The following is a 22,893-nucleotide window of genomic DNA, read 5'->3' as shown; positions in this document are numbered from 1 at the left end:
ACACACTGTTTTTAGGTATCCATCATGAAGCCTAAAAAATAATTGTCTAGGACCCTCGACTATCAGGGCAAGTACTCCTAGACTCTCAGTTGTCCCTGAGAATATCACTGTGTATAGCACAACCATGTTACTGATATTTATAGTGATGACCCTGAACCAGAAAAGTCTATCTTAATATATTCTCTTTAACAAAATATTTTAGAAAGATTGAAAAAGGTATAAAATTAAATGAATGACCTTTAGTTACCCAGTCTAGAGTATAAACTCTTCTGTATATATTCTACCAAATTATTTCTTGTTACAGGATAATGTTTAAAATATGTTAATTAGTGAAGTCATATATAAAATATAACATCCTTTGAAAAAATATAAATTCTATTTACATAGAAAAATACTGGACAATGTTCATTCAGGTATAAAGAGTGATTAATTTGTCTTTGGGTGGTGGGTTACAAGTCATTTGTGATTTCTGCCATTTTTGCCTTGTGTTCTCCAAGCTTTCTTCAGTGACTATGTATCAATTTTGTAACTTAAAAAAGCAAAATAAAGAAATAAAAGGGCTCTACCTCTCCTCATCTATTTATGTTTAAGATAGCAAATACTTTATATCCAATACTTTAAGTGAAAACTATTTAGCCTAAGTCTGACACCTAAAAAAACACTAAAAAGTTCTTCTAAAATGGAAAATTTCTATCAAATGCAATGTATCATTCTATAATTAAGTATTTAAAAATTTTAAGGCAGGTAAATTTATGTACATTGTGGGTTACTTTTAAATAATTGTGTTTGAGAATAATTCCAGGTTTTCCTGAGAATTACCGGGATTTTCTGGAACAGAATTTCCTATAGAAGATCACAGTTTCAAAATTGCAAGTCAAAACAAGTAAAATTTCTGAGGGGACTGCCTTTTTCAATAATTGTAAAAGGGCAGGGAGTTTAAGAAAAAAGCACTTTCCTATTATCCATTTAACATGACATGTAAAATATGAACTAAGCATTCCTCTTCTACCAAAGCAGCTCCCCACTACAAAATTTACAAACTGTTTTACCCTAAAGAATTACTTTTTAAAACATTCTCTGCCCCCATATTTACCCACTGTTTTCATCTAATAATCCTGTTAGGCTATCTGTATCCCAAAATGTCTAGTATGTCAGAAACTGCCCATTCCAACTATGGAACTTCAATAAACAATCTAACTGTAGTTATAATGTATATAAATTTGAAATTCTAGTGAAGTTGCTTACATTACAAAAAGTCCATTAGAACTTTGAGATATTTTTTAAACTGTTTCAAAAAACAGTTTAGAGATTATATCTACTTTAGAGATCTATCTGCTAAAGAATCAATAAACTGTGTGTGTTAGAATATTTGTTTAATTTTATTGCAGGGCCTTTTGCCACTGCCATATTCAACAACCATCACATCATTACTTAACATCACAGTGCGGAATTCAAGTTTCTTTTGTTGTAAACAAAAAGCAGTATGTGATTTGCAAGCATTCCCTACTTACACATGTCCTACACAGCCCAAGGTTGAAAATCCACAGATAACTTTCCTTCGCCTGCTGCTGCCAAGAAAGACTTAACCTCCTTTCTTCTCCTAGCCAAACTGTTGGCAAACTTCAGATAACTCTAGCCATCAACATTCTAGCTTCAAATGGGGAACAATTCAGGACCAGGTCAACACAAATTAAATTTGGGACTAAAGGGGGAAAGGAAATAAGGGAAAGGTAAGCATTATTGAAATCATTGCAATCTACTTTCAGTTCCTCACTGCAGAAAAGTTACTTATCTACCCTTCCCTCAAGTACTTTTTTTTTTTTTTTTTTTAATCACTGATTCTTTACATGTTCTTCCTTGGAAATGCTCCAAGGAAACCTGTCTGAATGTTCTTCCAAATTATAGAAAACGACTTCTGGTTTCTGGGTCACCAAATATCCACCACTGGTACCTTTACTGGACTAAGCTTTCCCTAAGAATCTTTTTATTCTTCTCCAGATCTCTGTTATTTGTATACACTGTTAGAAAACTCCCAAAAAGATCAAAGATTCGCTCTGATGACAGGAAAAAAGAAGGATAAGCTGAAACTATTCTGTGTCTTAGCTGAAGAAAAGAAAGAAATCTTTCTTTAGTTACAAACGAGTGGGTGATAAGAGGCTAATAACAAAACTATGGAAGAGAAGACAGATGAAGGCCCAATGCCAGGAGACACTGAGTGTGCTCTAGGTATTTTCAGTGGAGGAGCTTGAGTCAGACTTTAGCTTCCACTCCTGTGCCCCAGCTAGCTCCTTACTAAGTTTCTGTCCAGGTCTTTAGAGTCACCATGAGAAGACAGAAACATGTACTCTGGATCTCCTAACCTAGAGCTCTGAAGATATTTTTCTATAGAAACATTCTTATTAAAAGTAGCTAGACCTCATAATACCAGCAGTATCATAGTTCATATGAAAGGGTATTTATTGTAGACAAGCTTAGAAAGATACTACATAAAATACTCCGAGAAAGAAAGAAAAAGTGTTCCTAGTTACACTCAACTCCTAAAAAAAGGACATCTTTAAAAATTCAACTCTTGAAACACTGCTCATTTGTAGGTCACGAACTGCCTATACTTCTGATGCAACCATAGCTAGTACGGCAACCTTTCCATTTAGGGAAGCAATTTCCTTTATTCCTATTTAAAAAAAAAAAAAAAGAATCTCCATTTTCTAAACTTAAATATCCTGAGTAGCAGATTGCCTGATTGTAGCAGTCCAAGCCATTGCTGGAATGCGACCCAACAGTGGGATGAGAGTAATTTCACACGTATCTTCTATTTAAGCAGTCACACATGTTATGACACTGCCCAAATGCCAAAGTGTGAGCAAAAAAACCCTAACTTTTATAAACTTAAGTTGCAGTTGAAGAGCCCTATAAAACTTAAGGGGGAAAAAAACCTGCTATTCTAATCCTGATTTTGTTACTTCAAAAGTACAGATGACATAGTAAAATTATTTCTATCCTTAAAAATACAACTATGTAAAATTTACTACTCCGAGGAAATATATGTTATTCTATATAACATATTCACAAAGACATATTTCCAGGCCCCTCTAATTAAAATGCTCTAATACTGACAATTTCTAAGTTAGCACATAGTCACTGTAGTAGTTCACATATTCTTTCCTCATTGCCCCATAATAAACTAATGGCAGTCCTTGACTTTTTTTTCAGGTCAGACCAAAGTTACTCATATGAAATTCTATTTGAATTCAAATTTAATCAATTAACAAACTCCAAATGATCGTTTCTGTCATATTTTTAAATGAAGGTGAACATTCACATAGCCAAATCTCGTTACTAAAGATCCAACCATTGAATGCTCACACTGCTTTTATTTTTCCTTCCAACTTGCACTTTCATTTCCTTCTCACTTCTTACTTCCACTAAACAGATAGGAGCATTTTTTTAATGATGCATAAATTAGACAACTCCAAGTTGTTAGAAAGAAGAATTCACCTCTTCCAACTTTCTACCTGATGAATAATCCTTCTAACAACCCTGATGTATATGTAAGCAGTTCTACTCAGGTAAGTACCTGGGATCACAACTCCTCTGGAGTAAGTCCTACAAACCAGCTACATTTACTTCCAATCTTGGGCACTTAGACTGGATAAACATGCTTTGAGAGCAGATACTTCAATTTGGAAACAATGGGCCATGTATCTTCAAAAACCAGAAGCTTAAGGACATTTAATTATAGCTCTAACTTCTGCCACATGGAAGTCTATCAGTGTGGGAATGAGGGAGGAATCAAAACAGACAGACCTAGCTCTATCATTCATTTACAGCAAGCTAACAACCGCAAAATATGCCCTCACTAGCTATACTAAACTATTCTGCTCATCTACATTTCAGAGAGTTGGACAGTAGCAAAAGAAGGATGAAACACAGGCTAGTACTCAGTTTGGTGATTATCTTCAATTGTTTATATTAATATATTACTATATCTCCATTATTTCTCTACCCACTACTAAGGTAAGGACTATCACACTTCACTCATCAGCCTCAGTGACAATGAATACAACATATTCTGTAAAATATTCAGGTAAATATCACCATTTACAGCTCTATACATTGTACTTATTTAATGCCTCAGTCCCAAATCATATCTAAAAACATTCTTTGAATATCCAATAGTTACAGCATTTTTATTTTACTTTATAATAAAAAGTTTACAAAGATTAGGTAAAGAAGAACTTGATTAAAAAGACTTAAAAATAAAATTCTTAGCACTATGAATAGGGACCATAAAGAAAAATACATACTTTCACAATCAAAATAGAGGATGATGATAAAATATCATATTTGGTAGTAAAACATTAAAAATTAGTAAATCTGGGTAAAGAGTATACAAGTTCTTTTTATATTATTGTCACATTTCTACTTTGAAATTATTTGAAAATAAAACAATTTAAATACCTAAAATGAAAGCAAAAGACTATATTTGAAACATTTTCTTTAATACTACAAATTTTGATAAGTAATTGAGCAGTCTTCAATGCTACTATTTTTCCACATTCTTCTGAATATAGTCTCCTAAACTGTGGTAAAGAAAAAAAATCTATGACTTCAAAAACACTCTTAAAGGGATACCTGGGTGGCTCAGTGGTTTAGCACCTGCCTTAGGCCCAGGGTGTTATCCTGGAGACCCGGGATCGAGTTCCACATCAGGCTCCCTGCATGAAGCCTGCTTCTTCCTCTGCCTGTGTGTCTGCCTCTCTCTCTCTGTGTCTCTCATGAATAAATACATAAAATCTTTAAAAAAAAAAAAAACTCTTAAAAATAATCATGGACTTTGCACTGTCTGCCATTATTGAAGTGGTATAATCAAAAAGATTTAAGATTATGCTTACTAAGACTAGATTTATAAAAAAAAAATAATTCAGTGTGAAACAACAAATTTCTAAGATTTTCCCATAAGTGAATTCAAAAATTAGCACAAAAAGAAAAACAATTTTAATTTTCCATTCTATTACAATGATTGGCACATGTTGTCTTCCAAATAACAAATTGATATTATTTACTTTAATCCTAAATTTTGTTCTTAGCTGAATATTTTTTCTTCCCCAATATAAATTTAACTCAGAATAATACAGTGCTAGAAAGTTAAATGGTCTGTCTATACTACCTAGAAATTAGGCCCCAAAAAAATTAAGAAGTAAAAAGTTACATTCAGTTTCTGAAATTACTACTTTTAAGAGTGATAAAATATGTTTCTTCATTTCATTATTTTAAAATAAGACAAAGTCTCTGGAGTCCTAAGAAATAATAATATCACACTTGTATAACAATTCCTTCAAAAATTCTCTAAAATCTATAATCTTATTTTAGTCTATAATCTTGCATGCTAGGTAAGGCAGGTATCATAATACCAACAATACCAACTTAATAGGTAAATTTTATAATCCACTAAATATTAAATTTAAGACCATCTATTATCTTATTTTCCTATTTTAAAAAGTTCTTCCATTTTTATTTTTATGAACAAAAAGACAAATGCCATACATCATTATATTCACTGAGATTTCTACAAATCATTCAAGAATGATGAATTATTTTTTTAAGCTGATCAATTAACAAGATTGCAAAAATGCAGCTCATTAGAAAGTAAAAATAATTAAAAGTTAAGAAAACAATGTAAGGTCACATTATTACTGAAGCAAAAAAGATAAACATGTTGCAAAAAAATCTAATGTATCTTCTATAGAATCTATCTGGAATTTATGAGATCTAGAGAAGATAATAAGAAAATCACTTACATGACCTATTTTTAGTTTTTCTTGTTTTGAATTTATTAAAAACAGAATCCCTTAGTAAGATCAGGAAATTTGTCTCACTTACAATTTAATATTTTGTGCTTCTGAATGGTGAGGTGAAAATACTTCATGTGTAATTTTGGTAATGTTGCAGCCTTTTAAAATATTTTCTTATGTCAAAAAAATGAAATAACACACTAAAAAGTACGTCAAACTTATAAAATTGTAATGAAATCTGGCAACAGTTTTCCTTCAAGTATTTTTCTTCTAATTTCAATATGACTTAAGAAACTTTTTACTTTCTTCCTAACGTATGGACGCTGTCAAAAACAGAAAACAATCTTTAAGCAACCAAGCATCAAGCATATGCTTATTTAATTCAGCATCATAGTCTTATAAGAACTCAAAGAATCTTCAAATACAATTGAAATTATACTTGCTAATCTATATCATTTGATAATTCAATTAGAATATTAATCTAATGTCTTCCAAATATTTTAAAATATATAGGATATTTAAAAACAAATTAACATGTTCTAAATCTACAGAACACTTCAGAATTGATAAACAGGAAACATTTCTCTTTGAGACACAGAGTAAATCCAATGAGTAAATAGCCTTCATTATTAAACACCCCAAAATGGGCACCAAATATAACTGAAGTCTGACAACAATGCTGCCCTGCAAACAAACACACTTTGTTGATGAGGCCATCTCATGACATTTCTTTAACAAGGGTCGTCAGCAATGAAACCTCTTTGAATCAAGTTGCACACATATCTATCCCAAATGAGATATATTATGATTCATGAAAAATGACATAATATGAATCCAATAAAATTGGTATCCATTAGAAAGATTAAGACTTTCATCCTTATCTGACCCTCTAAAAACTTTAAAGGAGATGAAAAGGTGATCCGCTATTATTAAAATACTTACAAGACAAATATACTTTTAAAAGATTACCAACAACCATAGAATCGTATTGGAAACATAACCCATTTTTACATGAAAAGATCAATTTTAAGTCCTAATTTCTCATGAAAGAACTCCCTATAACAATAAACTACTTCTGTCACTGATTACAAATTAACCCTAAAAGATACTTAATAGATGATTAGTAAAATCCTATCTTCCACAACACAAGCACTAATCATCATCGTGTAGATGGCATTCATTTGTCAGGCACTCAAAAGTTTATACATATAAATGATAGCTGTCTTTAAATATGACTGTCTTTAACATTAAAATACAAAAACAAAAAAGTGAGAAACATCTTCAAATTCAGAATACTGATTTCTTATGTTCGATGATGCCTACTCATTATTAAACAAACCAGATTCCATAGTTTAGCCTTGCCAATCAAGCATTCATTTTTAAACAGCACTCTCTTGTTCTAAATACAATAAACAAATGATGAATTAAATAACAGCATACAAGAAGAGACCATAAAATAAATAATACATATTGGAAATTACACTATTGACATTTTGGAGATCAGTTATCACTAAATTACACCAAATTTTACCTACTAACAATCTTGTAAGTTATTGTAAACTTAACTAATTACACAAAATACAATTTTAACACTAAGCCAATATAATTTGCTCCACTCTAGGTTTTAAAAAAACACCTGTTTGTGTATTTATCCACATTTAAAATTTTTTATAATAATAATTATAAATCACACAAACCGATCTCAATTTCTGAGTTATGTCTCTATCAAATTCTATCAGGTATTAAGTGGGACAGGTGTGTTGCTAAATGTTAATTTTCTGTATTATATTTTCCATTAAAAAGTTTTTAAAAACATGTAAAGTTGACATATTAAACTAAACGTCTTTATATGCATTTATTTGTTACAGTCATACTACTAAAACTTTGGTCATAACTTCTTTAAAAATCAGATACAAAAATCAGATACAAAATCCTTTCAAAGAGGATTCTTCTGCAATGTACTGAAGAAACTACTCTTAAGGATTTTTGGTATAAAAATTAAGATTTGTTATACTGAAGATTAACCACCTTAAATTAAGTACATAAGAAAACACTTCCATACATCTTAATATAACAGATTCATTTAAAAAATTATGCCAATATGCACATAATACTTAGTCATATGAAAAATATTATCTTAGAACAATATGATTTAATTTCTATCCCAAGACCTACAGAGAATTTCTGAGCAGTATAATGAGCAAGTGTGTGCGCCTTACAAACCCAGTGATTTAAAATGCAAAAGCATTTTACGTATGCATTTGATCGTCTTTCTATGTATCAGCAAATAATAACATAAAAATTAACTGTTTTTACTGGAACTATATTTGCCAAAATAAAATCCTTAAATAACAACATTAAATAACAAAATTAAATACATGGTTCTAGCCTAAAATGTTATTTATGAAACAACTGACAAAACATTTCAATGTCTGTACATACAATAAAAAACATACTAATAGCTATAAAGACTGAACATTTTTCCTAACAAATGAACATTAGTTCTCTAATATAGAGGGAAAAGACCCATGCACACAACAAAAAGATGTCCTGTATTCTTAATGGCTTTCAACTATTTTAAAATAATAGTAATGAGCTATATTCCCACAAATCACACTCTAACCCAGCAATACCACAGTCAATGACTTAATGTCTTAGCAGGTTTTCACCCTTTCTACGGCTTTAATGAAACAGTAAGTTGCACAAATAGCAAACAAAAGTATTGACTAATATCCTATTATATACCCTACATGGTGCTTGTGTTAATTATGTTCGCAATCATTTTTATTTTGATTTTAAATAAATCCCAAATAATCCAATATTGCTAGGGAAAAAAAAGTATGTTGAAAAAAACTGTTTCTCAATAACCAACATGCAAAGAGGCCCTGATATTTCTGAGGCAAGAAGTGAAAACTGGTTTCTAAGACTGATAGCATTTAGTATATTTTACTATTTGTATATGATATTTTCAAATATGAGGTTTATTTTAGTTCTTCCTCTTCAAAGCTGTACTTAATTAAGCTTTACTGGGCACTGCATCTATGCAACTATAAACAGAAAACGGCAGCTCTGTTACAGGCTTATGAAACTTGGAGTACATGCCAACAGAACACAAGATAAAGATACAATACAACTCCTCTCAGAGTGAAATATTTAACATTCCCATTCACCATTAAAATCATAAACCAAACAAGTAAAGGTTATGAAAACAACTGCCTAAGGTCCATTATATTTCTGATAGGACAATCGCAATTAATTATTAAAAGGGTTTTAATGTTCTTGTTTTAAAAATCACAGCAGAAATTAAATATTCATTAAAAAATAAGTTACAGCACATCCCCAAAACAAGGCCAAACCCACTGTGACTGACTATGCTTCATCTGACACAGCTGGAACATTCTGCTTTGTCTACTCCCCCGAAAAGACACAAGGTGGGAACAAACTGTGCTGCCTTCCAATGGTTTTACTCTATACATACAGATGACAAAGGAAGTATTTTAAATAAGCCATTCTACTTAAATTTATCTTCCATGTAACAAGGTTAAATAACATGACCCATATTGTTCTTGAAACTGATTATTCTAAGTACAGAATGGGTAGAGTTAGCAACAGAGGGGAAAAAAACATCATTCCCACTAAGACATTTTTAAATATATTAATATGTCCTTTCTTTGAAATTTTCCTGGATAGATAAATTATGTGTTACATTGCTCCTACAGTAAAACAAAATCAAGTATCAGAGTTCTCGGACTAAAGCATTCCCAATTTGGTTAGGATAGTAACTACCATTATGGGGAGGTTATATCTAATGAATTTTAACTCTGTACTGCAATGCAAAAAGTATTAACAATGAGAAAACTCGAATTACTTAATTTTTTTCAACAGAATTTACTTGTAAGACATTTAAAATATACGAACATTTCAAGGTTTTCATAGCTGCATTAATATTTCTTAACTGCAAAATAATTTTTGAAAATAATTACAAACACCCACAAGAATATATTTGAAATAGACAAAAATCAATCATCTAAAAGTAATTATTTTAGTTGGATAAAATTTTCTCTCAGGAAAACAATATAACTTAAATTTTTTTATGACTTTCACTTCTTAAATTTGGTATTTGTAAATGTCTATTATCACATGAAGTAGAAGAATTACCTCTAGAATCTAGGCTAGACATCACCAAAAAGTGAATAGCAATATTTTTCCTCAAATAAGAGTATCTGAAATGTGTGCAGTGAAAAATAAGTTTATCAAACATGACCCAAAATTGTATCCTAAGATCCAAAAGCGATTACTGGCCTTGAATATTATTACACATTTTTAAAAAAACTACTCAATTTTGATATTATATTCTTTTAAAACATCCATTCTCTTAGCTCAAAAAGAATTTTCTAAGATGATAATGAGCTCTTTCTTCATTTAGCAATGTATACTTCTCTCTTACTACTTTGAACTTATTTCATCATTTTTAATCCTCAGTGTTCTGTTCTTTTGCCTTGAACATTATTCCTTTCCTTACCTTCTCTTTTACGCCCTTCTTTGTTTTTGTCTTTTCATATTTCATTCATTCTTTAAGCCAGCTGCATATGAAGCCAAAGTGATCTAAGTCACACTAGATCTATGATAGCTATAAAAAAAAAAAATCTTACTATTTTTAAGGGAAGAAAAACAAGCCAGTTATCATCTGGGAGAGGATGAGGGGTTTTAACCCACCAGACAAGCCTGTCCAATAAAACCCAGACTCGAATCAAGTGATTATAACTTCTCATGCACATACATAAAGCTCTTGGAAAGCATCCAAAAATTTTTTTTGGTTTCCTCTCTCTTGTCTAGGAAAGAGAACTAAAAACATAATTGGGCTATAACAATTCAATCTCTTCCACAAGTCTATTGAACACAAAAATGTTTCAAAAAAATTCTTTATAAGCTAAGACTCTAAATGTCTTGACAATTTTTAATTTTATATAATCACTTTTATTTAAATATCTGAGGGACGGCTAAACTGTTTTCTGCTTCCCACACATTTTTACTCCAACTAATAAGAGTATCAATTACTAAATATGTAATTGCTAGATTATTCAAAAATGAAATCACCAGATTTTGCAACTAAAGAAGCAAGTAACTAAAATAATTCCCAAAGCATTTAAAAATGTGATTTTCAACATATCGTATTTGAGCTGACTACTTACAGTGTTTGTAAAAACAGATTAACTCTTAAGAATTTGTAGAGAATGCTGATTTAATTTTGAAATAATCATAAAAATTTATTTAAAAGAAAAGCATGGCTTAGTGCCTATCTGCAAATAAAGCTTTATGACAAATATTTAAAATTAAATAAATGATCATGAACTAGTTCACCTAGCAAGGGTGTCCTAAGGGTATGTATTTAATAATATATCTAATGAGGATAATTTTCAGGTTGCCTGCAATTGTTTCTTATAAAAACATTATTATTATTATTATTATTACTACTACTACTACTACTACTACTACTACTGCTACTTACCTATCATATGGCAGGTATGCATTTGTTGTGTTATATTTAAGTCTATAGCAATACTCGCATTTAAAATCTTTAATTATTGAATCAGTGAAGCACTGAATTGTAAGAAACTGTTATCAAAGTGATGCCAACTAGAGATATATTCACAAGTTTTAAAATATTTATTCTGCTTCTTCTTTCAGGACAGAAGAGTGGAGAAAGAGGCTTCTTCCCAAATGCTAACCAAATTAAATGTATGTCTTTTATTGGTGCAGATTTGAAAAAATGGTTAGACATCTTTCCACACTTTTTTCACATGTAAAAATGGTCTCTGATGTACAGAAACGTAGACTGGTGTTGAATGCTATTATATAAGAGCACATCTGTATTCTATTGTCCTAAAAATGTTCCAATGTCTCTGCCGCACAACAATTTGTACAATTTATGTTGATAGTGTTCCTATTACCTAAGGCTATTCCAGTCCATTCAGAAAGTGCTGCCTTTCTAATTATATAACAAACTTTAGAGGCCAAAAAAAGGAAAAGGTGATAAATGAGGGGGAGCCTTCTATGTAGTAAAAGTGGGCTACAGCCAAATGACAAACTGGGAAAAAATATTTAGAACTCTAATTACATACAAGAACCTAGTATTCTGATTAAATAAAAAGTACCTAGGAACACATAAGAGAAAGATCAGCAACTTGGAAACAAAATTAGCCAAGGATGAATAATCACAGAAAAAGAAATCCCAGTGGTTTCTAAACATATAAAAAAAGGCCCAGACTTTTAAAGGAGGAAATAGAAATTAAAACTAAGTCAGATACCATTTCTTGCCTATCAAAAAGGCAAAAATCAAATATACTGACAACACACTATAGGCAATGCTGTGAGAAACAAGCACTCTAAATCCATACTTATAGGAATACAAAACAACATAACACCTAGGAAGGAAAATCTGACAATATCTACCAAAATCACGAGTGTCTATACCTCCTGACCTAACAATCTCATTCTGAGAATCTCTTGACAAATACATTTACATTTGTACAAAACAACATATATGTAAATGACCTGAGAATTCTTATAGCAAGAGTGGATCTAACCTAAGTGTCCAACAATCACATGCTGAACGAATGAATTGTCACCTCCAAATAATAAACTACTATATCACAGTTACAGAAGAGAAGAAAAAAAAAAGATCTGTTATCAGAGATCTGTGAAGTAAAGAAAAGTGCAATACACATAGTAATTTAACTTTTGTGTAACTAGCATGCCATCCTTTGTGTAAATACTATCTACTTTTTGTATAAGAAAAAATATAATAATATATGATTCTTACTTTCTCATATTTTCATAAAGAAACACTGGTTACACACAGGAAGCAAGATTCTTGGTATGTGTTTTCTAAAAGAATTTTATTTTAGGGATGCCTGGGTGGCTCAGTGGTTGAATGTCTGCCTTTGGCTCAGGCGGAATTCCGGAGTCCTGGGATCGAGTCTTACATCGGACTCCCTGCATGGAGCCTGCTTCTCCCTCTGCCTATGTCTCTGCCTCTCTCTCTGTGTCTCTCATGAATGAATAGTTTTTTAAAAAAAGAATTTTATTTTCAAATCAGTAACCTTTCCCAAAAAGTGCTGACTTTACCAGATATGAGTGGGAAAAACTCCTTAGCTCTTTTAAATCATTTGTAAAATGGCCATCAATTAATTAATTATTGTTTCCAAAGAGAGTAATGAAAGTAGCAAGTGTCATATCAATGCCTACCCAGTCATTAAAAATATTACTTGGGAACTTACTGTATGCAAGCCTCCTGAGAAAAAATAAATAAATAACAAACTCCAAAACTTTACTTAATGTAATATAGCATGATTAGTTTATAGCTAGAAGAAGTACACTCTATACTGGATGTGACCAGTACTTTTCAATAAAAACTGATAGAAAGGGCCCACAGCTTACATCGTATTCAATCTTGAAAGAGTAAAAAGCTTTTCTTGTAAGATCAGGAACAGAGCAGGGATACCATTTTTTTTTTTTTTTTTTTTTTTGCCACTTCTGCTTAATATAGTAGTGAAAGTCATAAACAGAGCAATTAGGGCAGGGGAAGAAAAGCATCCAAATAAGAAGGTAGAAGTAAAATTACCCCTGTTCATAGATTATATGACCTTATATATGAAATACCCTAAAGACTACAAACAAAAACTAAACAAAAAAAAACCAAAAAAAAAATCTGTTAGAATAAAGGAATTCAGCAAAGTTACAGGACACAAAACCAACATATAAAAAATCAGTTTTATTTCTCTACATTAACAATAAACAAAGTAAGGAAACAATCCCACATACAACAGCATCTAAAAGAATAAATTATTTAGGAATAAACTTAACCTAGGAGGTCAAAGACTTGTATACTGAAAACTACAAAATACTGTTTAAAAAAATTAAAGATATAAATAAATGGAAAGATAGCCCATGTTCATGGATTGAAAGATTCGATACTGTTAAAATGTCACTACCACCCAAAGTGATCTAGAGATCTAATATAAAACCTATCAAAATCCCAATGGCACTTTCTGCAGAAATTTTTTTAAAAAATCTATTCTAAAATGTAAATGGAATCTCAAGGAAGCCTGAATAGTCCCAACAATCTTGAAAACGGACAAAAAAAAAAAAGAAAGAAAACGGACAAAGTTGAAGGTCTCATACTTCCTGATTCCAAAACCTATTATAAATCTACAGTAATTAAAAGTGTGATACTGGCATAAAAACAGATAGACAACAGAATACAAAGCCCAAAAATAAATCTTCATATATGTAGATTAAATGATTTTCACAGCAAGGGTGGTTAAGATCATTCAACAGAGAAATCTTTTCAACCCATGGTGCTGCTAAAACTGGATATTCGTGTGGGGAAAAAAAGGAGCTGGACCCTTACCTTGCACTACATATAAAAATTAACTCAAAATGGATCAAAGACCTAAACATAAGAGATAAAACTATAATAAAGAGTTTTAACTCTTTAAAAAAAATAAGGGAAAAACTTCATGACAATGGATTTAGCAGTAATTTCTTGGATGCAACACCAAAAGCACAGGCAATAAGAGTAAGAAGAGATAAATTGAACTATATCAAAATTTAAAATGTATGTGCATTGAAGGATGCAATCAACAAAGTGAAAAGTCAACCTACAGAATGGGAGAAAATAGAGAAAATATTTGTGAATCACACGTATCTCTAATACAGGGCTAATATTCAGAATATATAAAGAGACTTATACAACTTAAGAACAGCAACAAAATAAACCAATTAAAAGTGGGCAAGGAATGGAATAGACATTGCTCCAAAGATATACAGGGAGCCAACAAGCACATGAAAAGATGCTTAACATCACTAATCATTAGGAATACAAATCAAAATCCCAATAAGATGATATCCCATACCCATTAGGATGGCTACTACCAAAAATAACAATGTTGGCAAGGATGTAGGGAAAACTGGAACTCTTCTGCACTGCTGGTGGAAATGAAAGTGGTGCAACCACTGTGGAAAAGGTATGGCAGTTCCTTGAAAAATTAAAAATAGAATTTACCATATGATCCAGCAATTTCACTTCTGGTTTTATAACCAAAAGAACTGAAAGTAGGGCTCTTGAAAAGATATCTGTACACCCATACTTCTAGAAGCATTACTCACAATAACTAAAACATGGAAGCACCCCAAGTGTCCATTGACAAATGAATGGATAAAGAAAATGAGGTACATAAAATACTATTCAGCCTTAAAAAGGAAAGAAATTCTTATACAAGCTGTGACATGGATGAACTCTGAGGACATTATGGTAAGTAAGAGGTAGTCATAAGTAGGCAAATATTGTATAATTCCACTTATAAGAGGTACCTAGAGTAGTCAAGTTCATAAAGACAAAAAGTAGAATGGTGGTTGCGAAGGGCTTGGGGAAGAAGTAATAAACCTTGTTGTTTAATTGTTACAGTCTCAGTTTTGTACAATAAAAGGAATTCTAGAGATTGGTTGATAACAATGTGAACAAATTTAACACGAGTGATTTGCATACTTAATTTTATATTAGATGTATTTTACCCACAACTAAAAAGAAGACAATTTTTAAAAGAGGTGAAAAACTGATATAAACATACCACCTTCCCACACAGTGCCACCATCAAGTTCAGCCAAGGAGTAAAAGGAGTGATCAACCAAGAAGCATCACCCCTGTACTCAAATCTTTTGAAAGAAGTAGAATGCATCAACTATTACCTCAGGAAAGAAACAATACAGACAGGCAAAAATATAATACTGAGAAATACACAACAAAAATCTGACTTTAAACATAAGTGAAAAGACCTGGAGAATAACTGGGATTTATTTTGTCAGAAGGGAAAGGGATAATATTCGTGGAAAGAGAAGAATAAACAAAAGTGAAAACTATGAAACATAAGAATAAAGAGAAGGAGGTAGCAGCTTTTACACCTTTCCATCTATAATAGAACTTTAACTGGTTCTTAAGCAAGCAAGTATTATCATTGAGAAACAAAGTAAATATCTTATTGATTTGTCTGGAATTGATTTATAGGTAAACCCAATGTGGAAAGGGTGACATGATAAACATAATGAGATACTGCAGTTCACATAAAAATAAAGGGGCTAGAACTAAAGAGTTAGCAGTTGGACTAGAAAAGCAAGGAATCAATCAAAGGAAACAAGACAGTCTAACAATCAGTGAAATATAGAAGACAGAAGAGAGTAAGACATAATCGCTAAAATGTTCTAGTCTATGAAACCAAAAAAATTCATTCATCCAAAAATTACTTTAGAACAATTATCAGGTGCCTAGCACCCTTCTAGGCAAAGGATACATCAGTCAATAAGGCAAATAAGCTCCCTACTGCTACTGAGTTTACATCCTAGTGGAGCAGCACAGTACACAATAATAAAGAAAAAACAGCTGACACTAGGCAAAGATTTTACACAAGACACAAAGCACTTATCACTGAGGAAAAAATGATAAATTTGACTTCATCAAAATTAAAATTTTTTGCTCTACAAAAGAAAATGAAGGAAGTGAAAAGGAAAGACAAGGACAAAAAGTAATCACAGTACCTATATTTGACACAATAACTTGTTTCCAAAACATATAAAGAACTCTTCTAACCCGATAAAACCACCAAACTTGTAAACAACAAAAAAATGGGCAAAATATTTGTACAGCTACTTCACAAAAGAAGAGACAAGAAGGACTAAAATGTACACACACACACACACACACACACACACAAAGGTTTTCAGGATCTTCAGATATCTGGGAAAAGCAAATGAAGACTACAGGAAGGTACCACTACAGACCCATTCAGAATACCTAAAGTAAGAAGTCATTACCACCTGCTGGTAAGGATACTGTCAAATGGAACTATCAAACATTATTGTACGGAGCATAAAACATCAGAATACCACTTTGTTAAACTTTTTGGCAGTTTCTCAAGGTAAGATTTAAACAAACTCTAACTATATAACCTGCTATACCAAAGGTATTTACCAAAGACAAATGAAAGCCTTTGTCCATTCAGAGACTTGTTTGTGAATATTCATAGCAGCTTTATGTAGAACAGTTAAAAAAATTGGAAACATCCAAAATGTCCATTAACAGGTGAGAGGATAAATTGTTTTATGTTTATATTTTATACCAAAATCAAATTGAGTACAACATTCTCAGAATAAAAAGGAACTAATGATCACACACACAATGTACTTAGGAGTCGCTGTCAACAATCTCTGAACTACAAATGGATCCAGACTTAGATCGAAGATAGCAAAGCAGAAAGCGAAGAGTCCAAAGAATCAGTTCCATAAATAAACCATAAGAGACACCGAATCAAATCAATCCGAAAGCCTCAACTACTTCTACACAGTTCAGTCATGAGTCAATAAACTTATTTTAGCAAGCTGAGTCAGGTTTTCTGTTACTTGCAATCAAATGAATTATAGATGATATGATGTAACTCTTAATGATTTGAATATTTCCCATTAAATAGTAAGAGAATTTAACTTCTAAGAATGAGGATTCATGACAAAGAAAATGCCAGAAACCCACTGCCCCAAAAAAATCCATCAACAAGAATAACCACTGCAATAAAACTTACTAGGAATACAAAATATAAAACCAGTAAGAAGGATAGGTAGAGTTTTTAAAAAATCAAGCAAACACAAGAGGTTAAAAATGACTCTTCCAGAATTCACAAGATGAAAGCTCACCAAACTCTCCCAAATACATAAAGCAACCATCAGTTACTTCTCCTCCTTGCCAAGCTGTTCAGTAACAAAAGCGTTTACTACCAGCAAAGCTCCAGCAATGATTTCCTTCCCAATTCCTTTGGTCATGAAGAGAAGAGATATGGCAGTTAGGAAGTTAACGTTAAAAAAAAAAAAAAAAGCTATTATTTCATGATGCCAAGGTGCTTTGTTGGGCAATTTACATATGCTGTATCTCCGTCCATTTAATTTTCTCAATGATCAAAATAGACAGTATCATATCCAATTCTAAACAAGGGAATCAAATCTCCAAAATATTTAAGCGCTTAAGAAGGAATCCACAATTTGTAAACTGATAATGCTAAAATTGGAATCCATATCTGTCTGGCACAAAAGGTACCTTTCTGCAAAAACTCTTGGTAAGAGTAAACATCAAGCAGCAAACATCAATGAGCACCTTTCACCTGGCCCAAAGGAAAGTATCAGTTACTTTTCACAAGAAAAATACATTCCCTAATGATATGACTTAGTATAGAGTATCAAGTATTTTTTAAAGCACCTTGTTTATTCTTATCTCTGCCTCCAGGTGTTAAACTATTTGAAGGTCTCAGAAAATTCCAGCAGCAGATACAGTCACTATTTAAAAGAAAAACGAAAACATTAGGAACAGAGATCAAGAGCCATATGAAGACGTGCTTCTTGGTTTAATCAAAATCATCAAAAAAAAATAATAGTAAAAAATAAATAAAATAAAAATTATCAACAACATATCATAGAAAGGGCTCACAATGGGGCACCTGGGTGGCTCAGTTGGCTAAGTGACCAACTCTTGATTTCAGCTCAGATCCTGGTCTCAGGGTCGTGAGCTTGAGCACCAATGGGGCTCCATGCTCAGCAGGGAGTCTGCTTGAATCTCTCTCTCTCTCCTTCAACTTCTGCCCACCACCATGCACTTTCTCTCAAATCAATAAAGTAAAAATCTTTAAAGGGATGGGGGCACATAGGAAAATAGAAAACCATTGAAATTTGTGGCTTTATCATTTGTTATGGATGGGAAAAAAGATCCTAAGTATCCAGCAATAATGAAGTATTATAGAACAAGATCTATAGTATAATTTTTTTAAATAAGGACATACGCATACATATTGTATATGCATTAAAAGCTGTCTGGAAATAATTAATCAGAAGGATTAACAAATGCTTTCACTTTTCATTTTCTCTTATTCCATATTATTACAATTTCACAACCACGCACACATACTGTTTTAGGACAATAAGGGTTATTCAGGCCTCTTTTCTTATATTTCTCAGTATTTTTAAATTTTATTTTATTTAAATTCAATTAATATATAGTGTTTTACTAGTTTCAGAGGTAGAGTTCAGTGATTCATCAGTCGCACACAAGACTCAGTGCTCATCACATCACATGCCCTCCTTAATGGCCATCACAGTTACCACCATTCCCCCACTCACCTCCCCGCCAGCAACCCTCAGACTGTTTCCTATAGCTAAGAGGCTATTATAGTTTGTCTCCCTCTCTGATTTCATCTTATTTTATTTTCCCCTCCTGTTTTGTTTCTTAAATTCCACATATGAGTGAAAGCATATGATAACTGTCATTCTCCCACTGACTTATTTCGCTTAACATAATACCCTCTAGTTCCATCCACATCGTTGTAAGTGGTTAGATTTCATTTTTTGATGGGCTGAGTGATATTACATTGTGTGTGTGTGTGTGTGTGTGTGTGTGTACATATTACATCTTCTATATCTATTCATCTGTTGTAAAGTGTCTGGGCTCTTTCCATAGTTTGGCTATTGTGGATATTGCTGCTATAAACACTGGGGTGCAGGCACCCCTTCAGATCACTACATTTGTATACTTTGGGTAAATACCCAGTAGTGCAATTGCTCAGTTGTAGGGTTATTTCTCAGTATTTTGTGGAATCCTCCCAAATATTTTTTTAAAAAATAGGCTCCATGCCCAGCATGGAGCCCAACACAGGGCTTGAAGGCACGATCCTGAGATCAAGACCTGAGCTGAGATCAAAAGTTGGACATTTAACTGACTATGTCACCCAGGAACTCCCCAAATACTTTTAAAATCATGGTTAGCTTTTGATATTTAACAACAACCTGACAGATAAATGACTAAAGGAAAAATCTTATCACTTAACATGAGACTACAACTTGTACATAAACTACCTAAGGTAATATTTTTATTCCTGCTACAAACAGGAAAAAAACCACTCAGAAACACTGGCTCAAGGTGACTCAACTAAGTAATACAGGTAATATTTAAACTTTTAATTTCTAATTCAAGCTCCAAAGCTTTTCCCATTAAACCACAATCACCTATTCCAAAAAGGTGTTTTAAAGTTAAAATGTGCTTATGTAAGTATTTCTGTTTGTATTCAGGTATATCCCTCCTCTTTCCAAAAAGGAATTGAGGCAGTTCACGGAAATAAACCCTACAAGAAAAAAAAAAGCAGAAATGTAAACTAAGGCAAGAGAAAATAAGGATAAAAAATAAAAGTTACTCTATAATAAAGGGCAGAAGTCCTAAATGCTTTGTCCTTGATGAATTACTAATCACTAATTTGTTTCTTGATTTTTAAGATGCCTGCCAAAGTAAAGAGGGAAAGGAAACTAAAATGTCTTTTATAAAATAAAGGAAAACAACTACCCAGAAGTCTAGCTTTCCTTAGTACTATGACTAGAGGGAACATTTAACTGAAAGCTCTCCTAAGGGAGGATTCTATGCGATACAGTTAATATGTTCTTATAAATATCTCAATAATAATTAAAACATTAACTTAATGGAATAATGCCAAAACTCAATTAATTGTATTTAATTTTTTAAGTATTGCAACCCAAATACTACCTAAGTACTACTGTGGCTCAATGAAACAAGTCCTTCTTTAAAAGCAAACTATCCTTATAAGCAACTAACAGAAACATCAACTTAAATAAATTTTTAAAGGAGCACCTGAGTGGCTCAGCCAGTTAAGTGTCTGCCTTTGCCTCAAGTCATGATCACAGGGTCCTGTGATCAAGCCCCACATCAGGCTCCCTCTCAGCATGGAGTCTGCTTTCTCCCTCTACCCCTCCTCCCCACTTGTACTCTCTTGCTCTTCCTCTCTCTCTCTCTCTCTCTCTCTCTCTGAAATAAACAAAATCTTTAAAAATAAATAAATTAAACAATTTTAAATTAAAAAAACAGAACAAGTCATTGTAAAGAATACATCATGTTAAAAAAAATAATACATCATGTTTTATACTATATAATAATAGCTCCTTTAATTTTAATCTTCAAAATATTTCATCTTAATTAGGTAACTAAGATGAATTAATTTAAGGGTTATCATTATAAGCAAATAAAATATTATCTATTTTCTAGATACTATCTAGATTATCTAGATGAATGTAATATTCAACATATGAAAGGCTAAGAGTCCAGGCTCTGGAGCTTTGACGGGGGTATTATTTTTCTCTGCTGGAAGCTCTTACAAGGTAAATATAAGATACAAAGAAATTTATCATGTTACTTAAAAGTTACTATAAAGTAGGCTGGCATGACCCCCACACACACAAAAAAAAATGGGTCTAGAAGCACCATGCTGTGTATGCAATTAGTACCCAAGAAATGCTTAAAAATGAATGAATGGTTAAGATACTGGGCTTATAAAAATATTTAATTGATCCATGTAGCTAATAACCATAAAGAAACCAAGGAGAATATATTTTATAGAATTATACCACATGAAACAACAGCATCATTTGTTTCCAAGCTTTCATATTATTTTCTAGGGCATAAAATGTCACTCCACTCTCAATCTCTACCTGTAAGCTTAGTTTCTAGTCTACCCAAAATCCATGTACAGTGTCAAATCTTTCTCCATTAAATTATCCAAATGACTGGTTTACACTGAGAAAAAACAAGGAACAATACCATTCTATCTTTAGAAAACTATTTGATACTTCTTTTAAAAAGCATACAAGGGAGTACTATTTTGATTCTTCAGGTATACCTGACACATTATAAAATACTGAATAAACCTCAATGGAATGAACTATGTGTAGCTTCTCAAACTACAATCCTAAACATTTTCTGCCAACCATAGTTATCATTCATAAGCAATCTCACCAAGATGTATTTTGGGGAAAAAAAAGATAAATCAGCACTCACTGAATGTCCTGGACTCCTTTATAGAGCAAAAAAGCATAGTTCATCAGTATAAAGAAGGGGGAAAAAAACCCATCTCCCTTTTAAATTCAAATTACATTAGCCTGAAATCACTTCATGAAACCTAATTTTATAAATATATATACAATTATATGTACATATGCACATACGCATACACAAATATGTATGAGCTTTCCAATTGGATTGAAAATCTCCTAAAAATAAAGATTGGTACAAAAATTCAATGTATATCCTACATTCTTATAAATGTGACTGATCATAACTTGCTCACAAGGGGAAAAAAATCTGTTGTAATCAGAGTTGAAATTTCCTAATTTGATCTCCGATGATATTAATTAGCTCACTCAGTATCTTCACAAATTATTAGCCATTTTGAATACTGACTATTCTTAGGTATAATCAACCATATTCCCAAAGGACTACCAAAAACATGAAGGTAATATGAATATTTATCTTTATTTTACAAGGACTACATGTTAAAAAAGAAATGAGAAAAATCTACTTGTACTCAAACAAATATGCTGTTTGATTTTATTTCACCAGAACTTACTGACTTACTAACCAATCTAATGAACCAGACCAATACTGACTTACTAATCAATCTAATGAACTACACTGGGGGGGAAAGAAGACACTTTTCACAAATTAGCTCAAATCACAGGAAGTCTTAAAAATCAACATAAATATTTAATATAGTTTTTCTCCCCACCAACAGCTGTTTTTAAACCAATACTATATCCTGAAATCAGAAAAATTTAGGTCACTTTATCCTTATGAAAAATGACAATGGCTGGATTTATTATATTACTAATGACACATTAAATTGATAAGTAAAAGATAAAGGTCATTTGGTAAGTTTAAAATTCACTTACTTCCATATCTAACTGGTAATTATTTAGCTATTTCTGACCAACTACCTCTATCACCTAAAAGGGGAACTTTTCTAACCTGTACATCAAGTCACAAAATTGCCACAATTGCTATATACCAAAATTAAGAAAAGACTTCTTTCACTATTACTCTATTAAATATAATTTATATATGAAAGATGCAAACTGTAAGGGACCAACATGTAGATACTGTACATTCAATCAAAAGATCTAAGATAACATGAAAATACAGCAGAGACTATAACACAAATTAGATGTAAATAAT

General features: G+C 31.9%; 1 protein-coding gene across 1 annotated transcript in view; it reads right to left on the bottom strand.

Moving 5' to 3' along the window:
* Window positions 1-22,893, bottom strand: part of FBXL17 (F-box and leucine rich repeat protein 17) — a 496,367-nt gene that overhangs the window by 403,197 nt on the left and 70,277 nt on the right. The gene's annotated exons all lie outside the window — the stretch shown is intronic.

The sequence above is a fragment of the Canis aureus genome, chromosome 2 (assembly GCF_053574225.1).
Source record: "Canis aureus isolate CA01 chromosome 2, VMU_Caureus_v.1.0, whole genome shotgun sequence".
NCBI lineage: Eukaryota > Metazoa > Chordata > Mammalia > Carnivora > Canidae > Canis > Canis aureus.
This window is presented reverse-complemented; position numbering and strand designations above follow the sequence as displayed.